This window comes from Bidens hawaiensis, unplaced genomic scaffold (genome assembly GCF_021521415.1).
Source record: "Bidens hawaiensis isolate Kalapana, Puna unplaced genomic scaffold, B.hawaiensis_p1.1 tig00021644_1, whole genome shotgun sequence".
Taxonomy (NCBI): Eukaryota; Viridiplantae; Streptophyta; class Magnoliopsida; order Asterales; family Asteraceae; genus Bidens; species Bidens hawaiensis.
In genome coordinates this window covers 38,184-44,325 of record NW_027493362.1, presented here as the reverse complement: position 1 = coordinate 44,325, position 6,142 = coordinate 38,184, and the positions used below count along the sequence as shown (strand labels likewise).

General features: G+C 34.2%; 1 pseudogene; it reads left to right on the top strand.

Annotated features, from left to right (window-relative positions):
- Nucleotides 1-4,161: 4,161 nt before the first annotated feature.
- On the top strand, nucleotides 4,162-5,263 carry LOC143563915 (FBD-associated F-box protein At1g66310-like; annotated as a pseudogene).
- The last annotated feature ends 879 nt before the right edge of the window (nucleotides 5,264-6,142 follow it).

The following is a 6,142-nucleotide window of genomic DNA, read 5'->3' as shown; positions in this document are numbered from 1 at the left end:
TCTTCTACTTGTGTTAGCCTTTGTGAAATAAACATCAGTGGTGATGGTGTGTACTGATTACTACTTGTTATTTGCTGCATGATTACAGGAACAAGTACTTGTAGTTTTTAATGTTCACTTCACTTATGAATGTGATTTGAATCTATATTTATTGTGAGTTTTTTCAGCAAAACAATTTATATGTGGAACTTACTCTTCTTGTATGCTCGTGAAAGTAATGGTAGCGAGCTGGCACTGATAATAAAATGGTAATGTTCAACAATGTGTTTATATGAGTATTGTGATTTATTAGATAACTAGTTTGATCCTCCCGTGTAATGGGAGTTTATTTAAAATTTTAATTTTAATCGTTTTGCTATTTTATGATGATTTGTTTTATTTTTTTAACGTTGTTTTGTTTTAATTTAATACATATATATTAGTTTGTTAATTCTATTTTTTAATGTTTGGGTTTTATTAGTTGAGATGTTTAAGTTTTTTAAATTTTTTAACGAACAAATATAAACAAACACGAGCATGTTGATTTTTTAAATGTACAAACATGAACACATATATTTGTCTAATGAAAAAAGGGGCGTTGATATAGTTGACGATGGTGGGTAGTATCGCAAGTTAACTGACGATGAAGAAAATATACCAGCAAAAAAGAGCATGCAAAGCAGATAAATTAAATTAGGGTTTGATGATGAAAGTGTTTATCAATAAATGATATCTTATGAAATAGTTTGGTAAGACTTATAACTCGTGAAAATTATTCTTTGATGATTAAGGGTTATTTTACAAGTAAATGAGATGTTATAACCCGTATAAGGGTTATCCGGGTTTGGTGAGACCCTTGACCCGCGGAAATTATTGTTTGATTATGAAATAATTTTACAAATAAATGAGATGTTATAACCCATTTAAAGACTATCCGGGTTTGGTGAGACCCATACACGCGAATTCAGGTCATACATATGTATGAGAAACCTCCATTTATAAATCAAACAATCTGGTGGCTCTAGAGAATATGAGAAACAACCTGATAGCGACACTTAAGATTTTATGATAGTCAATTATATAGATAGTTAAATGGCATGTTTACATCTAGTCATATAGTATTCTTCAAATATACTCATATACGATGTTATTTGATGAATATAGAAAATTATGATTTGAACATGATTCTGACTTAAATAATCATGATTCCTGGATAAGTACTTTCTACAAAGGGTAGGGTGGGGGTTCAAGTCTCTTCGTAAAAAAATGTAATAATTTAGGGATATAGTTGGCCATGACGTTATAAAAAAAATAATCGTTTTTCGTTGAAGGGAATTTAAACTCACTGGTATTACAGCTGACTTGAGTTAGCCTTTATACCACAAATATCCCTAGCCTTTTATTGGAAGATTAAGGAGATATTCGATTACATGCAGCATGGAACCACCTATCGCATTCTTTGAGATTTAGAAAGGCAATCGGACCCCAAGCCAACGTACAAATCTGCAATGAACATCAATGGTGATTTATTAGATGGATGTTTACTGATTACTGGTTGTTAATTGCTATATTACTGTTTCCAATTTTGATTTCACAAATGAATGTATGTAGTAATACTTGTATGCTCGTGAAAGTCATGGTTATGTCGGAAATTTTAACCATGACTATAAAATAGTAATGAGTGTTGATTTATTAGATGATGGGAAGATTATATTTTATAAATAAGTACTAATCAAATACCTCAAATTACATATACCATGTTCTTTGTTGAATATGGAAATTATGAGTTAAATCATTTTTACTTGGACAATGCCTTTCTATGGCTGGTCTCTATGTGATGGAGGCCCAAGTATTGAAGAACGGGCCATATTATAGCTGGAGGCCCATGATCGCCTCTAAAGGTGGCCCACAAAGACGGGCATAACTTGGCACACAAAGCTTCGTTTCAAGCCCATTACCGGTCAAAACGAAGCTTGAAGCGAGGAGCACATCGTGGCAGACAGTCTACGGCGGTTTGGCCCATGTTCGATGCCCAAAAACGCATTTTAAATAAAGTTATGGGCCTTTTTATGTTTTTTTCCGCTGTTTTTGCATTTTCTTTTGGTTTGTGTTTGGTCCATGGCCTTTTTTCTTGGCTCATTTGGTATTAGAAACTGTATTTATATGTTGCATATGTAATATGGATGGTCAGACTTTAATTTTGATAATAAAGTTTTTTTCTCTTCAATTTCCCCTTGACCTTTGGGTGAGATTTGAGAGTTTTGTGAAGTTCTTCACGAGTATTCTTAGAATCAAAGTGAATCGATCTTCGTTATCGTTTCACCGCTGCGTCACTATGGGAAGGGGCATTGATGATAGAGTCAGGTTTGACGTTCTAAAAAATCACGATTTTTCCTTGAAAGGAATTTTTGAGTTGTCGTGCTCATTAAACTTAAAACTCACTAGTGTTAGCTCATTTGAAATAGCAAAAACTTAAAATTCAAAAACTTAAAATCAGAATTTATATGGCAAAAGTCCCTAGCTTTTGATTGAAAGACCAAGGAGTGGGAATCAATGACATGTAGCGTAAAACCATCAATCGTGTTGTTAAGATTTATGATGGCAATCCGACTAGAAACCAATGGGTAAATCCGAAACTACAAATGCTTGGGACGTTAATGACGGTCCCATTCAGGTATTGGACTTGGACCAGGTATGAAAATATAATTAAAGAAAATTCATGGATTGTGACTTTCAGTGGAAAACCATATTAAAGTTGAAGAAACATTCGATCTGCTCCTTGCAAATCAGACCTCCAAATCCGTCGTATCCACCACCCAATCCCTTTTCTAACACAAAGTGTCTTTGATATAGTAACATCATGGTGGAAACTAGGGTGTTCTTGGGTTACCCAAATCAAACAACTGGTTATAAGATAATTCCCAAGTGGACTGTATATATGTGTGTGGCGCTATAGAGATGGTAGAGAGCCTAAGCTGACTCGATACCATGAAAGAAGGTAAAATATTGATTTCAATTTCCTTTCTAATTCAATACAGATTCTCAAAATAAACAAACATTGAAGGAAACTTGATTAACTTATCTTGCGAGCATAAACGAGTATACTATTTACTGTTTAATATAAATATATAATTTTACTTATTGTTTATATTTAAAAGAGAAAGACAACAAACTAATAATATGTATTATGTTATATAAAGTTGTAATTGAAAACTATTGATAATAAAAATAATTATAATAAAAAGTAATTAATAAATAGTAAAAGAGCCAAAACCAAGTCAATATCGCGTTTGAAAAACTACTTATGAACCCAGCTCGAGTTTTAGTAATATAGCTTGAAACAAGCATATTTCAAGCCTAGAGCTTGGCTCTTTTACACCCGTATGTGATATCTATAATTTATGAAATTTATGGAGGAACCAACAAACTCTTTTTAGAATGACGATAGTCTACGGCGGGTCATCGTAGCCAGTTTGAAACCCTAGAGACTTTCTCCCGAACGGCATACCCCTTGTTCTCGGGTCCTCCTCGCTTCCTTAGAGGAACCTTCTCCCTTAACGTCTCTCAACAGTTGCACCGCCACAAAAGTCGAAACCCTTTGACGTAATGCACACAAAATAAACCCCATTTTCGCTCAGATTAAAACTAACAACCTTATGAAGAAAACCTAGTTCTTATCTTTATGACTTTATTGGCTTATTAGTTATTAGCATTACCATTTGGGCTAGCCCAGACGAACAGAAACAAACAAATATGCTATGTAATTTATTTACTTCTTAAAATAAATAGTTAAGTATCTTAAAATCAGATAAGCTTCTCTCTCTACTTGGAGCAATCATTTCCGACAACCAGCAAACGCATTTCTTGGGATCCTGCTACCACCGCAGCAAACCACCACTGTAGTTGGTAAAGTTACGAAATTTTATTATTAATTGTTTTGGGAATTTGATATCTGGGAAGAAATAATTAAATAAAATGCGATTTAAGCCCCACTAGACCCCAATAAGAATAAATCCCTAACCCTAATTCCTTTTATATATATATATATATATATATAAAATTTGCAGTTAAGAGATCGATCGATCGATCAATCAGGTTTTAATATTTGAATTAACAAGGCGAGGGTTTTAAGTTATTTTATTTGCATAATAAAACCCTAATTTAATTTCTGTTTAATTAATTATTTGACAGACAATGAGGAGGTCCATGAAAGTAGACAGGCTTAGCATCTTGCCCGAAGAGTTACAATCACACATACTCTCTCTAATGCCTACAAAGTTTGCGGTGCAATCCTGCATTTTATCTAAAAGATGGAGGTACACTTGGATGGGTATCACAAATCTTGACTTTGATGATATAAACCCCCTCGGTTTAAGTGACATGGAGACGTTTGTGGATCGGGTACTGGGGCTTTGCAAATCATCCCAACTTGAATCATTACGGTTCAAATTTTCACGTATCCTTGTTCAAAAGTCAAGTGTGTCGAATTGGATTGATAAGGCAATCATGTTAAGAGTTCGTGAGCTTGACATACAATATATGTTTTTCGAGTTGCCTTCAAGCCTTTTCTCTTGCACAACACTCACAAAATTAAGAATATGTCTCGGGACTTTTTGGGAGTGTGTGTCGGCGAACCTTCCTTGTTTGAAAATTCTTGACGTTGCGGTTCGCGGCGCTCCATTTTCCAGTGCATTTAAACTCATCTCTGGCTCCCCGATGCTTGAAAATTTAACGTTGGGAGTTTCATGGTGCCTTTGTTAAGGGGATTATATATTTGATATACCTACGTTGAAAATATTGAAACTCAAGTTGTTTTCTTCATCTTCATCACATATTAACAAACTTGTTTTACGCGTCCCTAAACTTGAACATCTATTTTTTGATGGGACGTTGGACTGGTTATTTGTGATGGAAGATGTGTCATCTCTAGTTGAGACATCTTTTTCTTTTAGAGAAAATTCATTTAATAATAATTTCATGGTTGAGCTTTTAAAGGGAATTAGTGGAGTTAAGTTACTCTCTCTTGAAAAGGTAAGGGATGGAAAGGCTCAAGACTCATCTTTTTTAAAGATCATATCTGCTTCACCTATGACCGTCTTTCCGAATATGGAGCGCTTGGAGTTGAAGGGTTATTGGCGTTTTGAACTAATCCCAAAGTTTCTCGAAAGTTTTCCCGAGTTGAAAGAGTTATATATCGAAAAGGTACATGATTTGTTTGTAAAAGATATATATGAATTTGAGAATGTACTTGTCTAACTTGTTTATGTTAATGACAAAAGCTTGAAGGTTCTCGTTGGATTGCAACAAAGCTGGTTCCTGCTTGCATGCTAGCAAAACTTACAACTATCAAGTTTTTCAATCTCAAGTTTTTCAATCTCAAGTGGCGGAAGGGTGATATCCCGTTTTTTAAATTCTTGTTGGGTAATGCAAAGGCTTTGAGGATGGTAACTATCAGCTTGGAAAAATCAAGCATAGAAGAAGAAACGAGGTTGGGTGCACAGTTGCGTAATCTTCCTAGGGCTTCGAGGTGTTGCGAGATCCATTTTCACATCAATTGATCCCCGTCTACTGGTTATAATTATGGTATTTGTTTTGCAATGGGTCGTGCTGAATATTGAGTGTTGTTATTTGCTACATAATTACATGAAGTATTGTTTTCAGTTATTATGTTCACTTATAAGTTATGTATGTGATTACTGATTAGAGTCTATTTATTGCGAGTTTATATGCTCTTCTTTTATGCTCATGAAAGCCATGCTTATATTGGAGATTTTTAACCATTTACACTGATTATAATTATGGTAATGTTCAACAATCTATCAGTGTGGATTAAATGATGATGGCACGTTTATAGGTTACAAGTATGTATTAATAATCCTCAAATGCAATGCAACTATTGCATCAACTATTCTTCGAGTTAAATCTGTAAATTGTCTTAAATCATTTTTACTTGAATTGATTTTTTTAGTTGTGCTCATAAAATTTAGAACTCCTTGGCATGAATATCAGGAACGTCCTTGGCATCAAGGTGTGGATGACATTTAGCATGGCTTTCCGCTAGGTTAAAGAGTGGCATAGTCTTCATTTTGTACCTTTGTATTAGGACTAGCATGTTATAAACTTGTTAAATTTAGATTTTTGTTGCATTTATCACTGCTTTCTA